The sequence below is a fragment of the Trachypithecus francoisi genome, unplaced genomic scaffold (genome assembly GCF_009764315.1).
Source record: "Trachypithecus francoisi isolate TF-2019V2 unplaced genomic scaffold, Tfra_2.0 Lachesis_group3, whole genome shotgun sequence".
Classification (NCBI taxonomy): Eukaryota; Metazoa; Chordata; class Mammalia; order Primates; family Cercopithecidae; genus Trachypithecus; species Trachypithecus francoisi.
Genome location: NW_022681468.1, coordinates 161785443 through 161812825, shown reverse-complemented (window position 1 = coordinate 161812825; position 27383 = coordinate 161785443). Strand labels below are relative to the sequence as shown.

General features: G+C 51.8%; 1 protein-coding gene and 14 non-coding genes across 15 annotated transcripts in view; all 15 read right to left on the bottom strand.

Moving 5' to 3' along the window:
• The window catches only part of LOC117070978, a 239965-nt gene that overhangs the window by 207810 nt on the left and 4772 nt on the right, over positions 1 to 27383 (bottom strand). Inside the window, exons 3-13 of the mRNA XM_033190771.1 lie at positions 24858 to 24997; positions 22181 to 22320; positions 19510 to 19657; positions 16753 to 16893; positions 14133 to 14254; positions 8793 to 8932; positions 7617 to 7748; positions 5802 to 5933; positions 2675 to 2805; positions 1588 to 1721; positions 431 to 573 (exon numbers count right to left, since the gene is read on the bottom strand). The gene's annotated coding sequence lies outside the window, so the exon portion shown is untranslated. The remainder of the gene's footprint in view (positions 1 to 430; positions 574 to 1587; positions 1722 to 2674; positions 2806 to 5801; positions 5934 to 7616; positions 7749 to 8792; positions 8933 to 14132; positions 14255 to 16752; positions 16894 to 19509; positions 19658 to 22180; positions 22321 to 24857; positions 24998 to 27383) is intronic.
• LOC117071796 lies at positions 277 to 368 on the bottom strand. Its single transcript, XR_004432539.1, has one exon. It is a non-coding gene; the product is annotated as a small nucleolar RNA SNORD116 (small nucleolar RNA).
• Positions 1434 to 1525, bottom strand: LOC117071799. The gene has a single exon (XR_004432542.1). It is a non-coding gene; the product is annotated as a small nucleolar RNA SNORD116 (small nucleolar RNA).
• Positions 2517 to 2610, bottom strand: LOC117071821. Its single transcript, XR_004432562.1, has one exon. It is a non-coding gene; the product is annotated as a small nucleolar RNA SNORD116 (small nucleolar RNA).
• LOC117071808 lies at positions 4535 to 4624 on the bottom strand. The gene has a single exon (XR_004432550.1). It is a non-coding gene; the product is annotated as a small nucleolar RNA SNORD116 (small nucleolar RNA).
• Positions 5648 to 5739, bottom strand: LOC117071819. Its single transcript, XR_004432560.1, has one exon. It is a non-coding gene; the product is annotated as a small nucleolar RNA SNORD116 (small nucleolar RNA).
• LOC117071820 lies at positions 7462 to 7556 on the bottom strand. The gene has a single exon (XR_004432561.1). It is a non-coding gene; the product is annotated as a small nucleolar RNA SNORD116 (small nucleolar RNA).
• On the bottom strand, positions 8460 to 8554 carry LOC117071811. The gene has a single exon (XR_004432553.1). It is a non-coding gene; the product is annotated as a small nucleolar RNA SNORD116 (small nucleolar RNA).
• LOC117071818 lies at positions 11155 to 11250 on the bottom strand. The gene has a single exon (XR_004432559.1). It is a non-coding gene; the product is annotated as a small nucleolar RNA SNORD116 (small nucleolar RNA).
• On the bottom strand, positions 13790 to 13884 carry LOC117071812. The gene has a single exon (XR_004432554.1). It is a non-coding gene; the product is annotated as a small nucleolar RNA SNORD116 (small nucleolar RNA).
• LOC117071810 lies at positions 16489 to 16583 on the bottom strand. Its single transcript, XR_004432552.1, has one exon. It is a non-coding gene; the product is annotated as a small nucleolar RNA SNORD116 (small nucleolar RNA).
• On the bottom strand, positions 19175 to 19269 carry LOC117071809. The gene has a single exon (XR_004432551.1). It is a non-coding gene; the product is annotated as a small nucleolar RNA SNORD116 (small nucleolar RNA).
• LOC117071815 lies at positions 21960 to 22054 on the bottom strand. Its single transcript, XR_004432557.1, has one exon. It is a non-coding gene; the product is annotated as a small nucleolar RNA SNORD116 (small nucleolar RNA).
• LOC117071814 lies at positions 24525 to 24619 on the bottom strand. Its single transcript, XR_004432556.1, has one exon. It is a non-coding gene; the product is annotated as a small nucleolar RNA SNORD116 (small nucleolar RNA).
• Positions 27183 to 27276, bottom strand: LOC117071816. Its single transcript, XR_004432558.1, has one exon. It is a non-coding gene; the product is annotated as a small nucleolar RNA SNORD116 (small nucleolar RNA).

Genomic DNA, 27383 nt, shown 5'->3' with positions numbered 1-27383 from the left:
CAAGGATGAAAGTGAGTGAAAGAGGTGCCCAGGAATGACCTTGTGCTGTCTCCCACTATGGAAGCAACAGTCTTCCCCTGGAGGTCAAGGGACCCAAGGGTACAAATCGCAGACACACCTGGCTGCCTTCAAACAAGCTGTCTCTTAGTTACAAATGTCCAAAATTCCCCGCTACTCTCCTTTGCCAGAAAAAGACCCCATCCCAAGCCTTGGTGCAGCCTGTGTCAACAAATGGATGTTGTTCCTCTCTCTGGAGCCCCTGATGAGCAGTGTGCTGGACCTCAGTTCGACGAGGATGACGGTATAGAGTTTTCACTCATTTTGTTCAGCTTTCCAAGGAATGTATATATGGAAGTCATCATCGATCCACACACAATCTCCATCCCTGCAAATGAGGAAACTCAGGGTGCTTTGGAATGGAATCACTTACATCCAGGAGGATTCCAACAGCCTCTGAAGGAGCGAACCTCTGAAGAGCCCTGTGTAGGTCCAGGGTTTCCTGCCATCTCCAAGGACCACACAAGATGATGATCATCCCTCATGATATGGGTTTGCCTTTTACACCAACATCACCTGCGAAGTGCACAGGACAAAGAAGCATGCTTCAGAAAGGCAGACAGGTGCACAGGTCACGAGGGCCATGCTATCTGGCCCCCTGTGGTTTATCTGGAATACGCCTGTCTCTGGCTTCCCTTGATCTCACGTGAACCCAGAAATGTATGGACACAAGTATGCTCGTCTTGGGGACGCCAGCCCTTGGAGTGCATCATCCTGCTGAAGAGCACTGAGGTTGAGCATTCTTCTCAACATCCTTGCTTCAACACCCGCAATGCCAGTCACAAAATAATCAAGGCCCTGCACCCCTAAAGAGAAAGTCATTGACCTATATCTGGTTTGGGATAACCCAGAGCCTCACTGTCTATCAGCCCCAGTTTGGAGAGGGAGCCTACCTGTTCATGCCAAACACACATCCTCACAATGCACAGGATACAAAATGGGCACGTAGGCACAGAGGCTATGTCAGGTAAACACAACCCAAACATCCTCAGTCAAGGACAAAATGAGCCAACAAATGGCAAAGGTGTAGCCCTTTGCTCTCCCCGCAACCAAAAGGATCTGTCTTCCTCTGAGGGACTTTGGTACCCAGAGTTTGAACTCAAGGACAAACTTGGCCACCATAGGTAGGCTACCAGTTAACTCTTCCCATGCAATCCGCCATTCACCTAGTCCTCCATACAGCAAGTGAGTTATCCGCTCTAGGACACAGAAGTCCTTCAAACAATGAATGTCCTGTGCATGGGAGCTCCATACTCCCCTGTGTCCACCATTCACCCAAAGAAACCCCATCCTAAGCCTGGATGGAACCCTTGGTGGAACCCATGTCAATGAATGAATGTTGGCCCTCTCTCTCTAGCCCGTTAGAGTAATGTGCTGGACCTCAGTTCGACGAGGATGACGGTATAGAGTTTTCACTCATTTTGTTCAGCTTTCCAAGGAATGTGTATATGGAAGTCATCATCGATCCATGCACAATCTTTGTTTCTGCAAATGAGGAAAATCAGGATGCACTGGGAAGGAACTGCTTACACTCAGGAGGAATCCAACAGCCTCCAAAGAAGCCTACACCATGTGTGTCCAGGAGCTTCCTGACATCTCTGAGAATAGCATGAGATGATGATTGTCCCTCACCAACATGGGCCTGGCCAATTCATCACGTCCACCTGGGAGGTGAAGAGGAAACATGGGTGTGCTTGAGAAAATCTGACAGGTGTACAGTACACAAAGGCCATTGTCTTCTGGTCCCCTGCAGTGTATCTGGTTGATACCCAACTCTGATTTTACCTGATTTTGGACACAGAAATGCATGGACAAGGGCTCAGGTGCCTCTGTAGTGCATCAGCACACTAAAGAGCAGTGACACTGAGCATCCCTCTCAACATCCTTACGTCAACACCTATAATGTCACTCACTAAAGCTACGGGGCCATGCAATTTTAATGAGGAAGTCATTGACCGACACTGGGCTGGGGTTAAGCTAGAGACGCCTTGCCTATCAGGCCCAGTTTGCAGTAGGAACCTGCTATATGCTATGTACTCACAATGCATGGGACACAACATGGGCACGCTTGCCTGAAAGCTATGCCAGGTGACTGGAACTCCACTGTTCTCAAACCAAGAATGAAAAATAAAAAAAAGGCAAAAGTAGGGCCTTGTTCTGTCTTCCCAAAGATAATCACTTGTCTTCCTCCAGGAGTTGTGGGAACCCAGAGCCAGGAGTTAAGGACAATCCTGGCCACCCAGAGGCAGGCTACCGGTTAACTCTCCCTGAGCAACCTGCACATTCACCGAGTCCCACAGACCGCATGTGTGCTACCCCAGCCTCGTAGACGGAAGTCCTGTACACATAGCCTCAACTCCCCTGTGACTCTCCTTCGCCCAAACGGAATCCCTCCCTGGACAAACACTTCATGCATCAGGAATAAAAAAAAATGAGAGTTGTCCCTCTCTAGCCCCGGTGGACCTCAGTTCAGCTAAGATGATAGTATAGAGTTCCCACTCATTTTGTTCAGCTTTCCATACAAGGAATGCATGTATGGAAGTCGTCATTGACGAATGCACAGTATTCATTCCTGTGAAGGAAGAACATTAGGGTCTTTTGAGAAATGAACACTTACCATATAAAGGGATCCACTGGCACCAGAAGGAGCCCATGTCACATGTGTCCAGGGGTTCCCTACCATCTCCAGAGATTCCCCAAGATGAAGTTCATCCCTGCAGCCTGTCTTTCTTTGCATGCCCATGCCACCTGGGAAGTGCAGAGGAAAAACAGGTGTGCTTGAGAAAGGCAGGCAGGTACACACAGTTTGCAATGGCCATGCCATTCATCCCGCTATGCTGTATTCTGTATCTACTTCCCATGGGCGACCTCTCTTTGGGAATGTGTGCATGGATATACCCAGGCATGAAGGTATAAGGCAGGCATGAATTTCAAGGGCACAGTCAAACTAGAAAACACTAAGCGTGAGGAACTCTCTCAAGACCACACTTTGACCACTCCTGACTCAAAAGCCATTCTCTTGGCCATCAGAGAAGACAACAGCCATGAGGATATTTCAATGGGGAGAGCTGCAGGGAAAAAGTGTTCCAGTACAAAGAGCAACTTTCCTTCGACCTTGAAGCGTTTTTACCATGGGTTCCTTCCACACACTTAGAATTGAGAAACACAATCACAAATCAACCTCCACCTCTGGGCCTTCCTCACAGGTGCAGCTCAGGGACCCAGAAAAGCATCAGACATGCTGAATCCTACAGGGCTTCTACGGTGCTGTCCCTGAGAACACCATACATCTTAAGCCACTTGCCTGTGAACGTGGCCACAGAGTTCAAAAGCTCTCTGTCACTGGCCTGTGGATGACAGCCCTCATACAACTTGATGACTGTTTTGCAAAGAAGGCTGTTGTGAAGAATTAGGAGGAATTTGAAAATAACCTAACATCACAAGACAATGGAGAATTTAAGTGCAGAGACCTTGACGGGTCACTTTTCTGAGTAGATGTTACCACGACATGGGAAGGGACACACTCTTACAACCTCAACTGCACTGAAGGGCCTGAGCAGTTCAGAAGCAAATGGCATCAGGCTGTCCTGAGCAAAACTTCCCTCATCAACAGAGAGGGAGCAACAAGCCCTTCCAGCAGCATGTACAACCTTGGAAGGGCAGAAACCCTGGGCCAACATCTGCTCAAATGCCTAACACAGACAAGCATCCCACAGCGGGTCCTGAACACAGACCTCTCAATCCAAGTCAATCTGCGAAGTGGCAGGACCACATGGACTTGCGATCTCATTCCCATCCCAACACCCCAAGGTCATCATGAAATGGACCATGGCACCCTACCACTCCCAAAAGAAGCTACTAGTCATTGCTTCACACCCACATGGAATGCTGTTTGGTACATGCAGGCGCAGCCCTCTCCCCTTCCCACCACCAGTACACTTCAGGGACCACAGGACTTGGGTCTCCTCCTATGGACATACGAGTTTAACATGGATACTGTCCCTGGGCTCTTCTGCAGAAAGCAAATCAGCTCACCACCCACCACACGGCTGCCTGTCCCTGATGCTACCCAAATACCTTGGGAACTCCCACGTCCTCGACTGAGGATGACAGTAAGCCAAAGAAGTGTCCAGGAATGATGTGCTCTCTCCCCACAGGAAAGCAATGGTATTCCTGTGCGAGGGGGGAGGTGACGAACCAAAAGGGTATGAATCAAGGACACACAGAGCCATGCACAGGGAGGCTATTGGCTACTGCTTCCTGTGCCACCTGCAGCTTCAAGTTCTGCAGCTTCCAGTGTGCTGTCCCACCCTCTCAAAGCAAATTCCTTCAAACAAGTTGTCTCTTAGCTCCAGAAGTCAGAAAAGCCCAGAGACTCGCGTTTGCCCAAAGAGGAGCACATCCAAGGCAGGGTGTAGGCCATGTCAACAAACAGATGTTGGCCCCCGCTGCCTGCCCTCCAGTGTAGCAGTGTGCTGGACCTCAGTTTGACAAGGATGACGGTATAGAGTTTTCACTCATTTTGTTCAGCTTTCCAAGGAATGTATGTGGAAGTCATCATGAATCCAGGCACAATCTGTTTCTGCAAATGAGGAAAATCAGGGCTTTGGGAAGGACTTGCTCACATTCACGAAGGACCCAAAAGCCTCTGAAGGAGCCCATGCCACATGTGTCAAGAGGCTTCCTGGCATCTCCAAGGATCACATGAGAGGACGATCATCCCTCGCAGACACAGTCCCTCCTTCCATGCCAACGCCACCCGGGAGGTGCAGATGAAACATGGGCATGCTTGAGAAAGGCAGACATGTGCAGAGGTCAATGAAGAACATGCCATCTGGCCCCCTGACGTAATCTGCAATCTGCCTGTCTCTGGCTTCATCTGTTTATGGACGCAGAAATGCATAGACACGGGAACGCACGTCTAGATCCTGGGAGCCCATGGAGTACATAATCCCACTAGAGAGAAGTGATGTCAAGCACCCCTTTCAACACCCGTACACCCGTGCACACCTGTAATGTGGATCACAAAAGCCTCGGGGATCTGCACCCCTAACGAGGAAGCCTTTGACCTACACCAGGTTTGAGATAAGCCAGAGACTCGTTGCCTATCAGCCCCAGCTTAGGGCAGGAGGCCAACTGTACGTCTTCATAACACACAGGATACAATAGAGCCACCTTGGCCTGGGTGTGTAGCATCCAGGTGACCACAAATCCATGTATGTAGACAAGGATACAAATGAGGCAAAAGTGTGGCCTTCTCCTCTTCCCAATGAGAAGGACCTGCCTTCCTCCTGATGATGAGAGAACCAAACACTAAGACTCAAGGACAAACTAGGGGGTCCAGAGTCTAAGTCCTTTGTGCCACCTGCACATTCACCTAGTCCTGAACACTGTGTGTGTGCTACCCTGGCCTCACTAAGAGATGTCCGTCACACAAGTAATCTCCTGTCCATGGGAGCTCCCACTCCCCTGGAGCTACCCCTTGCCAAAAGAGAACCCCATCCTAAGCCTGGACAGACCCTTTGGTGCAACCCACATCAATGAGTGAGAGGTGGAACTCTGTCTCTAGCCCCTGTTGAAGCAGTGTGCTAGACCTCAGTCTGAAGAGGATGACGGTATACAGTTTTCACTCATTTTGTTTAGCTTTCCAAGGAATGCATGTGTGGAAGTCATCACTGATGCATGCACAGTCCTCATACCTGCAAAAATGGAACATTAGGATCCTTTGAAAAACCAATACTTACCGTCCTGAGGTGTCCACCAGCCTGAAGGAGACCATGACACACATGTTTACAGGCACTTCACCATCCCCAAAAACCTCCCAAGATCAAGATCGTCCCTTGTGGTCACTGGCCTTCCTTCCATACCAACGCCACCTAAGAAGTGCAGGAGCAAAACAGGTGTGCTTGAGAAAGGCAGTGAGGTGCACAGGTGGCAAGGGTCATGTCATTTGTCCTGCTGTGGAGCAATCTGTATCTACCTCTCATGGGCTCCTCCTCTTTCTGCACACAAGCATGGGTTTGCCCAAACATGAAGGTAGGAGGCTGCCATAAGTTTTGAAGGCACCATCAACTAGAGAACACTAAGCATGAAGAACACTCTCAACACCACTCTTGTAACAACTCCAACTCAAAAACCCTTCTCTGGGCCATCAGACAAGACAAAGGCCATGGTGATACTTCAGTGGGGAGAGTTTGGAGGGGAAACCTCTTCTTATGCAAAGGTCAACTTTCCTTTGGCCTTGACGCATTGTCACCTCTGGAGTCCTCCACACTCTTCCGATCCAGAAACATGTAAAAATCACAAATCAACCTCTATGTGCACTACACAGGTATAGCTCAGGGACCCAGAAAAGCACCAGGCATTCTGAATCCTACATGACTTCTAAGGTGCTGCAGCTAAGAAAACCAGATCTTAAGGCACTTGCTTGTGAACGTAACATCAGAGTCCAAAACCTATCCATCATTGGCCTGTGGATGGCAGCCCTGTCCTACCACACAATGATTACTTCACAAAGACTGCTGTGAAGAATTAAGAGGAATGTGAAAACACCCTAATATCAGGAGACACTGAGGTATATAAGTAAAGAGACCTTGCCCACATTTCCGAGTAGAAGTCAACACGACATGGGGAAGGACACAATATAACTCTTATAAACCCCCAATGCATCAAGATGTCTGAGTGGTTCAGAGGCAAATGACATCAGTCTCTCCCAAGCAATCCATCCTGAGGACACCATGAAATGGACAGTGGGCACCCTGCAATGCCCGAAAGAGCCTCACAGTCATCACTCCATGACCCACAGGGAATGATGCCAGGTAAAGGCATGCACAGACCTCTCCCTTTCCCACAGCCACTACCCTTCTTGGGCCACGGAATTTGGAATTCTTCTCATAGATGTACAAGTTCACTGTAGAGAGCTTCTCCAGGCTCCTTTCCAGAGAGCAAATCAGCATCACCACTGGCTTTAAGATGGCCAGCCCTTGATGCTACCCAAACACCATAGGAAGTCCCATGTCTCTGACCGCACATGAAAGAGAGCTGAAGAAGTGCTCAGGAATGGCACCGTGCTGTCTCCTCATGTGGAAGAAACTGTCTTCTTCTGGGGGGGTGATGAACCCAAGAGGTATGAATCAAGGACAGACCCAGCCATGCAGAGGTGGGCAACTGGATACTGCCCTCCTCCAGCACCTGCAGGTTTACCTTCTCCTGCACACTGACAGGATGCTACCCCGCCTTCTCACAGGGAAGTCCTTCAACAAACATCTCTCTCAGCCAGGGGAGTACAAAATACTCAACTACTCAACTTCACTGAAGGTCAACTACATCCTAAGCCTTGGTGCAGACCATGACAACAAACAGACGTTGGCCCCCTAAATCTAGGCCCTGATGAAGAAGCGTGCTGGACCTCAGTTCGATGAGGATGATGGTACTGAGTTTTCGCTCATTTTGTTCACCTTTCCAAAAAAAAAATGTATATATGGAAGCATCATCAATCTACACAGTCTTTGTCCCTGCAAGTGAGGAAAATCAGAATGCTTTCAGAAGAAATCACTTACATTCAGGAGAAATCCAAAAGCCTCTAAAGGAGCCCACACCATGTGTATCCAGGGGCCTCATGGCATCTCAAAGATCACACAAGACAAAGACCATCCTTCTTGGACAAGGAACTTCCTTCCATGCCAGTGACACTGGGAAGGTGCAGAGGAAATGAGTGTGCTTCAGAAAGACAGGTTCACAGGTCAGGAAGGCCATGTCATCTAGACTCCTGTGGTACTTAAGAAATCTGCTACTCTATGGTTTCACATATTTGTGTTCACAGAAACACATATACAAAGGTGCACATGTGGATTCCGGGTACCCTGGGAGAGCATCATGCCACTAAAAAGCATGGACATAGAGCATCCCAATCAAAACCATGGCTTCAATACTTGCAATCTGTGTACAAAAGACTTGGTGCCCTGGATGCGGAAAGCCAAAAACTTGTACCACTACTCAATTCAGGATAAGATAGAGATGACATGCCAGTCAGCCCAAAATTGGAACAAAAGCAGAAACATTCATGAAATATGTACTTCCTCAACATAAAAAACAAAAACCAAGGAAACTTTCACCACGAATGTTGGCGAAAGGCTGTGATTGGTGACCAGGACCTGGCTAAAAATCAATCACGCAACAAAAACGCAAAAACTAGCATTAAGGGTGAAACCAACTTGACAGAGTAACACTAGAAAAACTCATGGGCTACCCAAGTATGACTCTCAAATATATTTACGATAAAGAATTTTACTATGGTCAAAATGACCACAAAAATTGAATGCCAATGCCTGGGTGTTGAAGTATAATGTAATATGACAAAGTTACGCATGAACCACAAAAAGCCCAAGTGGAGGCAACGTGCTGGACCTCAGTTCCGATGAGAACGACGGTATGAGTTCTCACTCATTTTGTTCAGCTTTTCCAAGGAATGTTTTTATGGGGGACTCATCATCGATCCAAGCACATTCAAAGAGCCTGTTTGACACCACAGGCTGGGTCGTGGGCGAGCCGATGACCTTAAAAGACCTTCGGCCCCCTGGGGAACCCAGAGCTGCGCCACTGAGCAAAAGGTACAGACCGTCCACTCTAGGAGAGGAACTCACCATGCCATTAGCGGCTCACCAAAAAACCACTCATTGTGGATCCTGGAAATCCCAGACACCCTCACTAAGCACGAGGGGCAGAGGAATGCTTACCGTCCTGAGTCACCCACCAGCACGGGGTGCACTGTGGATACCAGGCCACACCGAAACCAGGACTCTGCGTGGCCTTCCTTACTCAGGAGAATCGACTATCTTCCTTCCAGCAGGTGCCACGCCTCCCATGAAAACTGCACCTGAGTAGTGTGAAGAAATCAATGCACGCTTGAGAAATGGGCCCAGGTCCACCGGTCACCACTTCAATCCTATACTTAACTGTAGGGACACTTGCATGCGTGCTTCTCCTTGGCCTAGATGATTGACCTCCATCTCCATGAATATATCTTACCTGTGTCACTCTGGACATATAGGAAGCGTGTGTGGCTGGAACGACCTCATGTGCCCACTGCTGCATGTATTTCCCTGTGGCTATGCACACATACACGTGTTTGTATCTCCCAGCACTGCAATGGGTGGTTATAGTCTGCAGCTTCCAGACCTGATCCCCCCACAAACCAAAGGCTCAAGACCAAGGCCTTCAATCAGTAGGATGTGAACTCTGACCTCAAAGCCACATGGAAATAGGCCAGAGGTTCATCGTGTAACAGCCACCACACCCCTGGCGTGAGTACACGCTACTCCTCACAGGGCATCTGATGTCGGGACCAGACACTGTCTCTTGCTGCACTCCCAGGTAAGGCACATCTGGCAGAAAACCAACCAAAATCTGGGCTGGAAGGCACCTTCCGAATGGCCAGAATGCTGCACTGAAACACAGCATCAAGGTCAGAGATGGTTTTCCCAACCTACCCAAACGACTTCAAGACATGCGCTTCCTCCACTTCACTCAGTCCACGTCCCCACACTGTGCCCTCAGGATGCCCGAAGAGAACAGCTGCTTCTCCAAGAGGACGTCCATGCCTGATGCCCCAAGGGCCAGGTGGACAGGACATACCACCTGACATTGTCCTTGCACTGGTCACCTCACATGGCTTCCCTGCACTGACCTCAGAGGCAACGTTCCATCATGCAGCCAGCTTGACTGCATTCCCACCCACCACATTCCTACCCAGACTCCCACCCACAACCATGCCTGCAAGTCAACACCACCTCAACACCAGCACCAGGTGTAGATACACCTGGCTACCAAGTGAGCTGCGAGCTACAGAACCACCCATCCTTTCCAATTTTGCTAAGCCAACCACAAGCCTTTCAACATAGCATGGCAGTCCTGGCTGCACTGTGACTTCAAACCGGCTATGGAAACTGAAACGTTTCGTCACCCCTAGGGCATAGCAGAATCCAACACTTGAATATCGCCATCATACAGTGGTATGGATGCCTCCTAAGTCAAAAGATTCTCGGTGGCAACACCCCTGGGATTGCACATATGTTGCCTGGAATCTGGAATACACACAGACCTCCATGAACAGCCCCAAGTGTGACTAGAGCTCACGGCAGAGGCCCAGGCCAGAGCCAGGGACAGGGCACATTCCCTCTCGATGTCTTCGGGATAGAAGCTGCTTTCAAAGCAGGAAAGATAATCCAGAGCACTATTTGCTCACACGAGCTGGAGCAGGTGGGGCCACCCAGCAATGGCAGGCCAAGAAACTATTTCCAGGAAGATGTGCACAACAGTGGAACCCACTACTCTGCTATGAAGACTAGAAATGACCAAGGGCTGTGGGTGCCAGCCTGATCCTCATGCTGTGACCTGCCCTCAATGACCCCTGCTGGCTGAACTGTCATCCACCAGAGAAATCCATGGAAAGCACATCACTGCCAAATGACAACCACAGACCACTGATGACACACACATCCACGTGAGCCCCCTAGCACATTTTCTCTGGAATACCTTCCCACCCAGGCCTCTGCCATCACACCACAAGCATCTCATAGCTCAGGAGGCAAAGAAATCCTTGCTGGGGAGGCCCTGTGACCCACCCTGGAAGGAGAGCCAAAGAGGCTTTGGCCATCTGGTGGGACACCCATTGCTCTGTGCTCTTCCCCACCAGCCTGGAACTCCCTTGTCCTCAGGGAACTGGAAATCAAAACAAAGATCTGCCTGAGGCGTGCGCCTCATGCTCTCCTAGGCAAAAAAAAACTAGGACCTGGTCCTCTGTGCAGTGACACCTGCCACGAGATGTGGGTCTCCATTCCTGGGAGCTCACCAAGCGGAGGCCAGCTGGGCATTCCCCGAGGCCTGCACAATTTCTGCACTCTTCCATAGCAACCACACCGTAACAAAGCAGACGATTCGCCCATGACTCTCTCATGCATCTACAACGCACTGAGGGAATGTTCCTAACCTCTGTGTGATGGGAGACTTTGGCCTGTGGATGCCCTTGGTGGTGGAACCTGTGAAAATCAGTGGAAGCTGTCCCTTGCTCCTACAGTCCCCGGCAGAGACAAATGTGCTGGACCTCAGTTTCGATGAGAACGACGGTATGAGTTCTCACTCATTTTGTTCAGCTTTTCCAAGGAATGTTTTTTAAGGAGGACTCATCATCGATCCAAGCACATTTGAAGAGGCAGGACATTTGACACCACAGGATGGGCAGTGGGTGAGCCGACGACGACCTTAAAGGCCTTGGCCGTGCCCTTAATGGCCTAAAGAACTGCTCCTTGCGGGTCTCAGAAATTCTAAAGACACCCTCACTCAGCATGCGGGAGAGAGGAATGCTTACCGTCCTGAGCCATCCACCAGCACGGGGTGCACCGTGGGTACCAGGCCACACCAACTCCACGACTCCATGGGGCCTTTGTTGCTCAAAGCATCAACCATCTTCCTTGCAGCAGGCTGCGGGCCTTCCACGGCAACTGCCCTTCAGAAGTGCAAAGATATCACATGCATGCTTATAAAACAGGTCCAGGTGCACTGGTCACCTCTTCAATGCCATTCTAGCTCACAGGGCAACTCACACACCTACTTTTCGTTGATTGACCTTCATTACCATAATTGACCTTCATTACCATGAATATACCTGACGTGTGTCATTCTGTGGACACTTAGGAAGCATGTGTGACCCAAAGGACAGCACGTGCCCACTGCTGAATCTATCTGCCTGTGGCTGTGCATGCCTGTGTATGTGTGTGTGAGAGTGAGTGTGTGTGTATATGTGTCTTCCTCAGGCACATGTGTTTCCAAACATCACAAGGGGCGGTCATTGTCTGCAGCTTCCAGACCTGAACCTCCCTGCAACCCAAAGATCAAGACCCAAGCCTTCAATCAGTCGGATGTGAACTCTGACCTCATGACCATGCAGACATAGGCCCAAAGTCCCTTGACTAACAGCCACCAAGCCTGGCATGAGCACACATTCCTCCTCATGGGGCATCTGATGTCATGACCAGACACTCTCTGGCTGCCCTCTCAGGTTGAGGTGCACCTGGCAGAAAATCAACCACAACCAGCGCTGGAGGGCGCCGCTGCAAAGTGCAGCACATCAGTTTAAAACTCAGTGTCAAGGCCAGAGGCGGTCTTCCCAATCTAGCCAAAGAACCTCAAGGCAAGGGCTTCCTCCCCTCCACTCAGTCCACATGTCCGCACCATGCACTCAGGACATCCCTGCCTGACTCCCTAAGGACAAGGTTGACAGGACACAACGCCTGTCATTGTTCTTGCATCAGACACATCTACAGGGCTTCCCTGCACTGACCTCTGAGGCAACATCTGATCACACAGCCAACTTGACCGCACTACTACCCACCACAGTGCCTACGAATCAGCGCTGTCTCAACACCACGGGGTCTACATGCACGTTCCTGCTAAGTGAGCTGCAAGCCACAGAACCACCCACCTTTCCAGCTTTCCTAAGCCAACAGTGTGTCCTTTAGTGTGACATTCCTGTCCCGGCCATCCTGAGACTTCAAATCAGTTAAGGGAGCTGAAATGCTTCCCTGGCCATGCTGAGACTTCAAACCAGTTAAGGGAGCTGAAATGCTATGCCTAGGGCATAGTGAAATCCAACATTGGAACATCACCAACATGCAGAGGCATCCCAAGTCAAGAGACCCTCTGTGGCAATGCCCTGGGACTGCATACGCATTGCCTAGAATGAACACAGACCTCCATGGATAGCCCCACACATGACTGGAAACCACTGGAGAATCCCAGGCCAAGGCTACAGCACATTCCTTCTGGATGCCTTCAGGATAGAAATTGCTTTCCAAGCAGGAAAGAGGATCCTGAGCAGTGTTTGCTCACACGAGCTGCAGCAGGTGGGGCCGCCCGACAATGCATGCCAAGAGACCATTTCCAGGAAGATGTGCACAATGGTGGAGCCCGCTACTCTGCTGAGAAGAACAGAAGTGACCCAGGGCCACAGACACCATCCTGACACTCACTCGCCCAGAGACATGCCCTCAAATACCCGCCCTGGCTGACCTGTCATCCACCAGAGAAATCCATAGAAAGTCCATCACCACCAAGTGACAGCTCAATGCAGCTGAAGACACACACGTCCACATGAGCCCTCCATCACCTTTTGTCTGGGGTACTGTCCTGCCCAAGCCTTGGTCACTGCACCATGGTCATCTCATGGCTAGGGATGCAAAGAAATCCATGCCAGAGGGCACCTGTGACTGACGCTGGAAGGGGGCTGAAGAAGCTTTAGCCATCTGCGGCAACAACCATTGCTCTGCACTGTCCTCCAGCACCTTGGAACTCCCCTGTCATCAGCTAATGGAAAAGGAAGACCAAGGTCTACCTGAGGCCTGGGCCTCATGCTCTCCTTGGCAGGGGACCTATGACCCAGTCCTCTGCACAAAGATACCCGCTGCGAGGTCCGAGTCTTCCTTCCTGGGAGCTCACCAGGCCAAGACCAGCCACACACTCCCCTAGGTCAAAACATTTCCACCTGGTTCCACGGCCGCCACATCACAGAGGGGCTGATCCCCCCCAACTGTCCCAGCCATCTATGGCACACAGAGGGAATGTCCTAACATGCATGTGACAGGAGACTTTCATCTGTAAATGCCCTGGGTGGTGGAACCTATGGGAACCAGTGGAAGCTGTCCCTCGCCCCTACAGTCCCTGGGGGAGGCAACGTGCTGGACCTCAGTTCCGATGAGAATGACGGTATGAGTTCTCACTCATTTTGTTCAGCTTTTCCAAGGAATGTTTTTATAGGGGACTCATCATCGATCCAAGCACATTCGAAGGGGCAGGACGTTTGACATCACAGGCTGGGCAGTGGGTGAGCCAATGACACCTTCGGCCTCCTGGGGAACCCAGAGCCACACCACAGAACAATGGGCACAGACCATCAACTCTGGGAGTGGAATTCACCATGCCATTAGTAGCCCACTGAGAAACAGTTCTTTGCAGGTCTCAGAAATTCAAAAGACACCTCTGCACACAGGGCAGAGGAATGCTTACCATCCTGAGCCACTCACCAGCATGGGGTGCACCAAAGATGCCAGGCCACACCCAATCAACGACTCAAGGCAGCCTCCGTTGGTCAGAAGAATTGACCATCTTCCTTGCCAGCAAGCGGTAGACCTCTCATGACAAAATGCTGCTGCGAAGTGTAAAGAAATCAAATGCATGCTTGAGAAACGGGCCCAGGTTCACTGGTCACCACTTCAATCCCATTCTTTCCCGCAGGGAAACTTGCATGCCGGCGTCTCCTTGGACTCCATGACAGACTTCCATCTTCACGAATATACCTGACCCACGTCACTCTGTGGACGCCTAGGAAGCACGCGTGACCACAACAATAGCACACACCCACTGGTGCATCTATTTGCCTGTGGCTGTGCACGCCTGTGCATGTGTAGGTGTGTCAGAGTGTGTCTGTGTGTATGTGTCTCCCTCACACACGTTTCCCAACAGCACGTGTGGTCGTAGTCAGCATCCTCCAGACCTGGAAACCATCCCCATGCCTGCAACCAAACGGCTCAGGACACAGGCCTTCAATCAGTAGGATATGAATTTTGACTTAGGGATCAGATGGCCATTTGCCTGAGGTCTCTCCACTAACAGCCACCACCCCTGCCACAAGCATACACTCCTCCTCATGGGGCATCTAACGTCGTGACCAGACACTGTCTCTGGCCACCCTCCCAGGTAAGGCACACCTGGAACCAAACCAACCAAAACTCGCCCTGGAAGGCACCTTTGCAATGGCCAGCACACTGATCTTAGACAAGGCATCAAGGGCAGAGACAGTCTTCTGAACCCAACCAAAGGACCTCAAAACACACACTTCCTCCGTCCAATCAATTCACATGCCCACACCATGTCCTCAGGACACACGAAGGGAATGGTTACTTTTCCAACAGCACATTCCCACCTGAACCCCTAAAGACAAGGTGGACAGGACACCATCTTTCATTTTCCTTGCATTGGACATGCCTACAGGGCTTCCCTGCACTAATCTCTGAGCCAACATCCCACAATGCAGTCAACTTAAAAGCACCACCACCCACCCCAGCGTCAGCAAGTCACCACCACCTCAACACCATCACCAGGTTTACATGCACACAGCTATGAAGTGAGCTGCAAGACATAGAACCACCAAACCTTTCCGACTGTCCCAAGCCAACTATGTGTCATGCCAAAGTGGCACGGCTGTCCTGGCTGCACTGTGATGTCAAACTGGCTAAGTGAGCTGAAACACTTCACTGCCCTGAGGATGTAGCAGAATCCAATACTGGAACATCACCAACACATAAAGGTGAAGAGGCATCCCAAGTCGAGACTCTCCAAGGCAGTGCCCCCTGGGATAGCACATGCATTGCCTGAAATGCACATGGAACTCCATGAATATGCCAACTGTGACTGGACCCCACTGGCGAGTCCCAGGCCAGGGCCAGGGCACATTCCCTCTGGATGCCTTCAGAATGAAGGCTGCTTTCAAAGCGGGAAATGGGATCCAGAGCAATATGTGCTCACACGAGCTACAGCAGGTGGGGCCACCTGGCAATGGCAGGCCAAGAGACCACTTCCAGGAACATGTGTACTTCTGCTACTCGGCCAGGAAGACTGGAGTGACCCAGGACCACAGGCATCAGCCTGACCCTTGTGCTCCCTTGGACCTGCCCTTGAAGACTCCCACTGGCCAACCTGTCATCCACCAGAGAAATCCACAAAGACAGCCCATCACCACCGAATGACAGCCCAAGACCACTGACGGCATGTGTGTCCATGTGAGCCCTCTACACCTTTTTCTCTGGGGTACCAGCCACCTGCCCAGGCTTGGCCACCACACCACAAGAATCTCACAGCTCGAGAGGTGAAAAAATCTGTGCCAGGGGGTCCCTGAAATCGACCCTGAAAGGAGGGACAAAGAGGATTTGGTTGTCTGCCGCAACATCCATTGCTGTGTGCCCTCCCCATCACCCTTGGCACACCCCTGCCCTCAGCTAACCAAAGATCAAGACCAAGGACTGCCGCAGTTCTGGGCCTCATGGTCTCCCTGAAAGGAGAACTGGAACATGTACCTGTTCCTCTATGCGAGGATGCCTGCAGCGATTTCCGGGTCTCCCTTCCTGGGGGCTCACCAGGCCAAAGCCAGCCCCACATTGCCCTAAGCCTGAGACATTTCTGTCCACTGCCATGGCCACTATTCCATCACAGAGCAGCCAATCACCCTATGACTCTCTGACCTGTGTACCTCACACAGAGGGAATGTTCCTAATGTGCATATGACAGAAGACTGTCATCTGTGAACGCCGTGGGTGGTGGAAGCTGTAGGGACTAGTAGAAGTTGTCCCTCACTACTACAGGCCCCAGAGGAAACAATGTGCTGGACCTCAGTTCCGATGAGAACGACGGTATGAGTTCTCACTCATTTTGTTCAGCTTTTCCAAGGAATGTTTTTTTGGAGGACTCATCATCGATCCAAGCACATTTGAAGAGGCAGGACATTTGACACCACAGGCTGGGCAGTGCGCGAGCCGATGACCTTAAAGGCCTCGGCCATGCCCTTAATGGCCTGAAGAACTGCTCCCTGTGGGTCTCAGAAATCCTAAAGACACCCTCACGCAGCATGCAGGACAGAGGAATGCTTACCGTCCCGAGCCATCCACCAGCACAGGGTGCACGGTGGATGCCAGGCCACACCGACTCCACGACTCAGTGGGGACTCCACTGCTCAGAAGAACTGACCATCTGCTGTGCCAGCAGGCAGTGGGCATCGCAAGGCAACTGCTCCTGAGAAGTGCAAAGAAATCAAATGCATATTTGAGAAACAGGCTCACGTCCACTGGTCACCATGTCAATGTCATTCTTTCCCGTGGGGCAACTCGTATCTCTGCTTCTCCTTGGACTCTAGGACTGACCTCCATCTCCATATTCATATCACTACTCTGCTGGGAAGACCAGAAGTGACCCAGGGCCATGACACCATCCTGACACTCACTCGCCCAGAGACATACTCTCAAAGACCCATTCACACCTTACCTATGTCACTCCATGGACACCAATAAGTGTCTGTGGCCTAACGACTGCACATGCCTGTTGCCACATCTATTTGTGGCTGTGCACACCTGAGTGTGCATGAGTGTGAGTGTCTCTGTGTGGATGTGTGTCCCCCTCATGCACATGTGTTTCCCACCACCCCAGCAGGCAGTCACAGTCTGTAGCCTCCAGACTGGAACTAACCCCACAAAACCAAAGGCTCAAGACCCTGGCCTTCAAGCAATAGAATGTGAACTTCGACCTCAAGGCCATGAGGAAAGCGGTCCAAGGTCCGTTGCCTAACAGCCACCACCCCGGGCACGAACACATGCTCCTCCTCACAGAGCATCTTATGTCATGAACAGACACTGTCTCTGGCCCCTTTACCAGGTGAGGTGCACCTGATGGAAAACCAACCACAACCAGCACTGGAGGGCGCCTTTGCAATGGCCAGCACATGGCTCTGAAACGCAGCATCAAGGCCACAGGTAGTCTTCCCAACCTCGCCAAAGGACCTCAAGACACACACTTCCGTTCCTCCACTCAATCCATGTGCCCACACCGTGCCCTCTGGACACCCAAAGACAATGGCTGCCTTTCCAAAAGGATGTCTCCACCTGACTTCCCAAGGACCAGGCAGACAGGACACACCGCCTGTAACATTGTCCTTGCATTGGACACACCCACAGAGTTTCCCTGCACCGACCTCTGAGACAACATCCCATCATGCAGCCAGCGTGACCACAGGACCACCCACCCCCATGCCAGCAAGTCAACACTGCATCAACAGCACCAGGTCTACATGCATACAGCTACTAAGTGAGCTGCAAGATGTACAACGAGTCCTTTCCAATTTTCCTGTGCCAACTGTGTGCCCTTGAAAGTGGCATGGCTGTCCTGCCTGCTCTGTGACTTCAAACCAGCTATGGGAGCTGAAATGCTTCATCACGCCTAGGGAGTAGCAGAGTCCAACACTAGAACATCACCAGCATGCAGAGGCATGGAGACATGCCAAGTCAAGAGACTCACTGTGGCAATGCCTCTGGGATTGCAAACACACTGCTCAGAATGCACACAGACCTCCATGGATAGCCCCATGCACAACTGGGGCCCACAGGAGAGTCCAGGGCCAGGGCCAGGGCACATTCTCTCTGGACATGTTTGGGATGGAAAGTGGGAATGATACAGAGCAGTATTTGCTCACAAGAGCAGCAGCAGGTGGGGCCGCCCAACAATGCAGGCCAACAGACCATTTCCAGGAAGATGTGCACAACGGTGGAGCCCACTACTTGGCTGGGAAGACCAGAAGTGACCCAGGGCCATGGACACCATCCTGACACTCATTTGCCCAGAGACATGTCCTGAAAGACCTGCCCTGGCTAACCTGTCGTCCACCAGAGAAATCCATGGAAAGCCCATCACTGCCAAATTAAAACCCAATGAGGCTGATGACACTCATATCTATGAGAGCCCTCTAGCACCTTTTCTCTTGGATGCCATCCTGTCTACACCTTTCCCACCAAAGCACATGTCTCATGGCTCCGGAAGCAAAGAAATCTGTGCTGGGGGGACACTGTGACCAACACTGGTGGAAGAGCTGAAGAGCCATTGGCTGTCTCCTGTGGCACCCATTGCTATGCACTCCCCTGTCCTCAGCTAACCAGAAATCAAGCACAAGGTCTGCCCGAGGCCCGGGCCTTGTGCTCTCCTTGGTAGCAAAAGCGAGACCTTGCCCTCTGCACGGAGACTCCAGCCATAAGGTCCGGGGCTCCCTTCCTGAAAGCTCACCAGGCTGAGGTCAGCCGCACACTCCCCTAGGATCACGACATTTCTCCCCTCTTCCACGGCTGCTGTGCCATCACAGACCAGCCAGTGCCCCCACGAATCTCCCACTCATGTACCTCACACAGAGGGAATGTTCCTATTGTGCCTGTGACGTGAGACTTTCATCCGTGGACACCCTGGGTGGTGGAACCTATGGGAACCAGTGGAAGCTGTCCCTTGCTCCTACAGTCCCCGGGGGAGGCAACGTGCTGGACCTCAGTTCCGATGAGAACGACGGTATGAGTTCTCACTCATTTTGTTCAGCTTTTCCAAGGAATGTTTTTTTGGGGGACTCATCATCGATCCAAGCACGTTTGAAGAGGCAGGACGTTTGACATCACGGCCTGGGCAGTGGGCGAGCTAATGATGTTAAACAATTTCGGCACCCTGGGGAAGCCAGAGCTGCACCGACCAACTGGCACAGACCATCCACTCCGGGAGTGGAACTCGCCATGCTATTGATGGCCTGCTGAGAAACTGTTCCTTGTAGGTCTTGGAAATTCTAAAGCCACCATCTCTCATCACACGGGGCAGAAAAATGCTTACCATCCTGAGCCACCCGCCAGCACAGGGTGCACAGTGCATGCCAGGCCACACGGAATCCATGTGGGCCTATGTTGCTCAGAAGCATCGACCATCTGCCCTGACAGCAGTCAGCAGACCTCCCACGGCAACTGTCCCACGGCAACTGTCCCTGAGAAGTGCAAAGAAATCAAATGCATGCTTGAGAAACAGGCCCAGGTTCACTGGACACTTCAAAGCCATTCTTTCCCACAGAGCAACTCACACACCTGCTTCTCCTTGGCCTCCATGGCTGACCTCCATCTCCATGAATATACCTTACCCGTGTCACTCTGTGGACACCTAAAAGCATGTGTGGCCAGAACCACTGCACGTGCACACTGCTGCATCTATTAGCCTATGACTGTGCCTCTGTGTGTGTGTGGGGGGGGATGGAGTGTGAGTATGAGTGTGAATGTATGAGAGTGTGTGTGTATGTGTGAGAATATTAGTTTAAATGGGTATGTGTTTGTCTCCCTAATGCACCTGTGGGTGCCAACACCACAATGGGCAGTTATAGTTTGCAGCCTCCAGACCTGATCCACCCAACAACCTGATGGCTCAGACCCAGGCCTTCAATCAGTGGGATGTGAACTCTGACCTCGGGGCCATGTGGAAACAGGTCACAGGTCTCTCACCTAGCAGCCACCACCTCTGGCAGGAGCACAGGCTACTTCTCTTCCTCATAGGGATGCTGATGTCATCACAAGACACTGTCTCTGACCACTCTCTTAGGTGAGGTGCACCTGGCACAAAACCAACCACAACCAGCTCCAGAGGGGAACTTTGCAAAGTCCAGCACATCGGTCTGAACCTCAGCATCAAGGCCAGAGGCAAGACTAGCAACCCAGCCACAGGCCCTCAAGATCCACGCATCCTCCCCTCCACTCAGTCCATGTGCCTGCACTGTGCCCTCGGGACACCCAAAGAAAATGGCTGCTTTTCCAACAGGACGTCCCTACCTGAACCCCAAGGACCAGGTTGACAGGACACACGCCTGTCATCATTCTTGCATTGGACACACCCACAGGGCATCCCTGCACTGACCTCAGAAGCAATGACCCATCATGCAGCCAATCTGACCGCACTACTACCCACCCCGACACTGGCAAGTCAACACTGCATCAACACCACCCAGTCCACACACATGCGGCTACTAAGTGAGCTGTGAGCTGTAGAACCACCAATCCTTTCCAACTTTCCTCAGCCAACCATGTGCACTTGAAAGTGGCATGGCTGTCATGGCTACACTGTGAATTCAAACTGGTTAAGGGAGCTAAAATGCTTCCTCATGCATAGGGCATAGCAGAATCCAACACTGGAGCATCGCCAACGTGCAGAGGCATGGAGGCATCCCAAGTCAAGAGACTTTCTGTGGCAACACCTCTGGGATTGCACACGCGTTGCCCGGAATGGACACGGACCTCCATGGACAGGCCCACATGTGACTGGAGACCACAGGAGGGTACTTGGCCTGGGCCAGGGCACATTCTCACTGGACACCTTCGGGACAGATGCTGCTTTCAAAGTGAAAAAAAGGATTAAGAGCAGTATTTGCCCACACGAGATGCAGCAAGTGGAGCGCCTGGCAATGGCAGGCCAAGAGACCATTTCCTGGAAGATGTACACAACAGTGGAGTCCATTACTCTGCCAGGAAGATCGGAGTGACACAGGGCCACAGGCAGCAGCCCAAACCTCACACACCTGGGAACTTCCCTTGAAGACCCCTGCTGCCCAACCTGTCATCCATCAGAGAAATACACAGAAAGGACAGCACCACCGAATGACAGCCCAAGACCACTGATGGCACACACCTGTCCACGTGAGCCCCCTACCACCTTTTCTCTGGAATATCAGAGAGTATGTCTTACCCAGGTATCCGCCACACCACCAGCATCTCAGGAGATAAAGAACAGCTCAGGAGGTAAAGAAATCCATGCTGGGGTGACCCTGGGACCAATGCTGGGGGGAGGGGCGAAGAGGCTTTGGCCATCTGCTGCAACACCCATTGCTCTGCACTCTCCCCCGTCACCCTTGGCACTCCCCTGTCCTCAGCTCACTGAAAAGCAAGACCAAGGTCTGCCTGAGGCTAACGCCTCATGCTCTCCATAGTAGGGGGACCAGGACCCTCTCCTGAGTGTGAGGATGCCTAACACAAGGTCCAGGTCTCCCTTCCTAGCAGCTCACCAGGCCCAGGTCTGCCACACACTCCTCTAGGCCTGCGATTTTTCTGTCCGCTTCAACAGCCGCCACGCCATCACACAGAAGCCAGTCCCTCCATGACTCTCCTAATTGTGTACCTCACACAAAGGGAATGTTCCTAATGTGTGTGTAATGGGAGACATTTACTTGCAGACGCCCTGGGTAGTGGAACCTACAGGGACTAGTGGAAGCTGTCCCTCACTCCAACAGTCTCTGCTAGAGGCAACGTGCTGGACCTCAGATCCGATGAGAACGACGGTATGAGTTTTCACTCATTTTGTTCAGCTTTTCCAAGGAATGTTTTTATGGAGGACTCATCATCGATCCAAGCACATTTGAAGAGGCAGGATGTTCGACACATGCCATTAGTGGCCTCATGAGAAACAGCTCATGGTGGGTCTTGGAAATCCAAAAGACACCCTCACTCAGCACATGGGGCACAGAAATGCTTACCGTCCTGAGCGATCCACCAGCACGAGGTGCACCCAGGAAGCCAGGCCACACTGACTTCAGGACCCTGCAGGGCCTTTGTGGCTCAAAAGAACTGACCATCTTCCTTCCAGCAGGCAGCAGGCCTCCCATGGCAACTGCCCCTGAGAAGTGGAAAGAAATCAAATACACACTTGAGAAACAGGCCCAGTTCCACTGGTCGAAACTTCAGTGCCATTCGCTCATGTGTGGCAACTTGCAAGTCTTCCTTCTGTTGGCCTCCGTGAGTGACTTCTGTTTCCATGATGGTACCTTACTAGTGGCACTCTGCAAACACTTCAGAGCTACATGTGGCACCAGAATGACCGCACACACCCATTGCTGAGTGGCTGTGTGTGTGTGTGTGTGTGTGTGTGTGTATCTCTCCCTCATGCACATGTGTTTCCCAACACATAAGTTTCCCAACATGGCAACATACAATCAGAGTCTGCGGCCTCCAGGCCTGAGCCCCCATCAACCGGACAATTCAAGACCAAGACCTTCAATCAACAGGATGTAAACTCTGACCTTGGGCCATGCAGACATAGGCCCAAGGTCCCTCACATAACAGCCACCATCCCTAGCCTGAGCACAAGCTCCTCCTCACAGGGCATCTGATGTCCTGACCAGACACTGCCTCTGGCAGCACTCCCAGGAAAGGTGCACCTGGCACAAAACCAATCACAACCAGCACTGGAGCATGCCTTTACAATAGCCAGGACGTGACCCTGAAAGTCGGCATCAAGGCCAGAGGCAGTCTGCCCAATCTAGGCAAACGACCTCAAGACATGGACTTCCTCTCCTCCACTCAGTCAATATACCTGCATCATGCACTCAGGACACCTGAAGGGAATGGCTGCTTTTCCCACAGGATGTCCCTGCCTAACGCCCCAAGGACCAGGCGGACAGGACACATGGCCTTCCATCATCCTTGCATCAATCACACTCAAAGGCCTTCCTTCCACCGACCTCTGAGCCAACATCCCACCATGCAGCCAACTTGGATGCAATACCATCCTCCCCAACACCTGCTGGTCAACAACATCTGACAACCACCACCAAGTCTATATGCATGTGGCTGCTAAGTGAGCTGCGAGCCACAGAATGACCAATCCTTCCCAACTTTCCTAAGCCACTGGCATGCCTTTCAACGTGACATGACTGTCCTGGCTGCACTGAGACTAATGGGGTTGAAACACTTCATCACACCTAGGACGTAGCTAAATCCAACACGTGAATATCACCAACATGCAGAGAGTGGAAGCATCTCAAGTCAAGGGACTCTCCATGGAAGGCACTGGGATTAAATATGCATTGTCTGGAATGCGCACGGACCTCCATGGACAGCTCCAAGTGTGATGGAATCCCACAGGAGAGTTCTGAGCAAGGGCCAGGGCCAGGGCCAGGGCCCGTTCCCTCTGAAAGTCTTTGGGATGGAAGCTGTTTCAGAGCGGGAAGTAAGATCCACAGCAGTCATTTGCTCACACGAACTGCAGCGTGTAGGGCTGCTCAGCAATGGTGGGCCAAGAGACCATTCCAGGAAGATGTGCACAATGGTGGAGCCCTCTACTCTCCTAAGAAGACCGAAAGCTGTATCCACAGGATACAGCCCGACACTCATGCTCCTTGGATCTGCCCTTGAAAACACCACAGGCTGACCTGTCATCCACAAGAGAAATCCATGGAAAGCCCATCACTGCCAAATGACAGCCCAAGACCACTGATGACACACATGTCCATGTGAGCCCTCTACCACCTTTGCTCTGAGGTACTACTGTCCTGCCCAGGCTCAGCCACTACACCATGGGCAACTCATGGCTCAGGAGGCAAAGAAATCCCTGCCGGGGGGTCCCTGTAACCAACACTGGGGCGAAGGTTAAAGAGGCTTTGGTCTGCCACAACACCCATTGCTCTCCATTGTCCCCCATCACTTTGACACTCCCCTCTCCTCAGATAACTGAAAATCGAGACCAAGGTCTGTCTGAGGTCTGGGCCTTTTGCTCTCCTTGGCATAAAAACAAAGACCCAGTCCTCTGCGTAGAGATGCCCATCGGGAGGTCAGGGTCTCCCTTCCTGGGAGCTCATCAAGCCAAGATCAGGTGCACACGATCCTAGGTCTGCATTTCCACCCGCTTCTACAGCCACCATGACATCACAGAGCAGCCGATTCCCCCATGACGCTCTTACTCGTGTACCTCACACAGACGGAATGTTCCTATTGTGCCTGTGACGTGAGACTTTCATCCATGGACGCCCTGGGTGGTGGAACCTACGGGAACCAGTGGAAGCTGTCCCGTGCTCCTACAGTCCCTGGGGGAAGCAACGTGCTGGACCTCAGTTCCGATGAGAACGACGGTATGAGTTCTCACTCATTTTGTTCAGCTTTTCCAAGGAATGTTTTTATAGGGGACTCATCATCGATCCAAGCACATTCAAAGGGGCAGGACATTTGACACCACAGGCCGGGTAGGGGGCAAGCTGATGACCTTAAAACACTTCGGCCCCCTGGGGAGGCCAGAGCCATGCCACTGAACAATGCGCACAGACCGTTCACTTTAGGAGTGGAACTCACCATGCCCTCAGTGGCCTGCTGAGAAACAGCTCCTTTCAGGTCTCGGAAATCCCACCCCCCACTCAGCACGTGGCGCAGAGGAATGCTTACCATCCTGAGCCATCCACCAGCAGGGGGCGCACCGTGGATGCTAAGCCACACCAACTCCAGGACTTCGGGGGCCTTTGTGGCTCAGAAGAACTGACCATGTTCATTGCCAGCATATGGCAGGTGTCCCATGATAACTGTCCCTGAGAAGTGTAAAGAAATCAAATGCACGCTTGAGAAATGGGTCCAGGTTCACTGGTCGCTTTAATGCCACCCTTTTCCACAGAGCAACTCACATGCCACTTCTCCTTGGCCTCCATGATGGACCTCCATCTTTATAAACATACCTGACAGTGTCACTTTCTAGACACCTAGGAAGCGTGTGTGGCCAGAACGACCACATGCACCTGTTGCTGTGTCTATTTGCCTGTGGCTGTACATGACTGTGTGTGCGATAATGTGAGCATGTGTGTTTCCCTCATGCACATGTGTTTCCCACACCGCAACAGGAAGTCATAGTCTGCAGCCTCCAGACCTGAAGCCCCTGCAACCCAAAGGCTCAAAACCAAGGTCTTCAATCAGTAGGATGTGAACTTTGACTTCGGGGCCATGAGGACATAGGCCTGAGGTCCCTCACCTACCAGCCACCACCCCTGGAGTGAGCACATACTCTTCCTCATGGGGCACCTGATGTTGTGACCTGACACTGTCTCTGGCCACACTGCCAGGTGAGGCTCACTTGACGAAAAACCAACCACAACCAGCACTTGAGGGCGCCTTCTCAATGACCAACCCATCAGTCTGAAAATGGCATCAGGCCAGAGCCAATCTTCCCAACCTAGCCAAACGATCTCAAGACACGGGCTTCCTCCCCTCCACTCAGTCCACATGCTTGCACTGTGCCTTCATGACACCCGAAGGGAATGGCTGCTCTCTAACAGGACGTCCCCGCCCAAGGACCAGGCTGACAGGACACACTGCTTTCCATTGTCCTTGCATTGGTTACATCCACAGGGCTTAAACTCTGAGGCCACATCCCATTATGCAGCCAACTTGACTGCACTACCACCCACCCCAACTCCTGCAACTCTACACTACCTCAGCTCCATCACCAGATCTACATATACACGGCTACTAATAGGCTGCAATCTGCAGAACCACTAATTCCTTCCAACATTTCTAATGCAGTCATGGGCCCGTCAACATGATATGGCTGTCCTGGCTGCACTGTGACATCAAATTGTTTAAGAGAGCTGAAACGCTTCATCACCCTTAGGGTGTAGCAGAATGCAACACTGGAACATTACCAACACAGGAGGTGCAGGGGCATCCCAAGTCAAGGAACTCTCTATGGCAGGCCCCTGGAATGGCATACGTGTTGCCTGGAATGTACCCGGATCTCCATGGATAGCCCCATGTGTGACCAATGCCCACAGAAGAGTTCTGGGCCAGGGCCAGGGCACATACCCTCTGGACGCCTTGAGGATGGAAGCTGCTTTCAAAGTGGGAAAGATGATCCAGAGCCACATTTGCTCACACGAGCTGCAGCAGGTGGGGGTGCCCGGCAATGGCAAACCAAGAGACCATTTCCAGGAAGATGTGCACAATGGTGGAGCCCATACAATGTCAGGAAGACGAGAAGTGACTGAGGGCCAGGGGCACGAGTCTGACCCTCATATTCCCTGGGACCTGCCCTCTAAGATCGCTGCTGGCGAACTTGCCATCCACTAGAGAAGTAAATGGAAAGCCCATCACTGTTGAACAACAGCCCAACAATGCTGATGACACACATGTCCACATGAGCCCCCTACCGCCTCCTCTGTGGGGTACCTTCCAGTACAGGCTTCCACCATGGCACCAGGGGCATCTCACGGTTCAGGGGATGAAGAAATCCCTGCTGGGGGGCCTCCATGACCGGATGCTGGGTGGAGGGCGAAAGCAGCTTTGGCTGTCACAACACCCTTTGTTAATATACTGTCCCCCATCATCCTTGACACTCCCTTGTCCTCAGCAAACCAAAACTCAGGACCAACATCTGCCTGAGACGTGGGCCTTGTGCTCTCCCCAGCAAGAAAACAAGGACTCAGTCCTCTGCTCAGAGATGCCTGCCATGAGGACCAGGTCTCCCTTCCAAAGAGCTCACCAAGCCAAGATCAGGCGCAGGCTACCCTAGGCCTGCAGTATCTCGATCCCTTCCACGGCTATGGCACCATCACAGAGCAGTCGCTCCCCCCCAGGACTCTCCCTACTGTGTACCTCACACAAAGGAATGTTCCTAACCTCTGTGTGATGGAGCCTTTAACCTGTGGATGCCCTGGGTGGTGGAACCTATGGGAACCAGTGGAAGCTGTCCCTCGCTCCTACAGTCCCTGGGGAAGGCAACGTGCTGGACCTCAGATCCGATGAGAACGACGGTATGAGTTCTCACTCATTTTGTTCAGCTTTTCCAAGGAATGTTTTTTGGGGGACTCATCATCGATCCAAGCACATTTGAAGAGGCAGGACGTTTCACACCACAGGCCGGGCAGTGGGTGAGCCAATGACGTTAAAGACCTTTGGCCCCCATAGAGCCGTGCCACTGAGCAATGA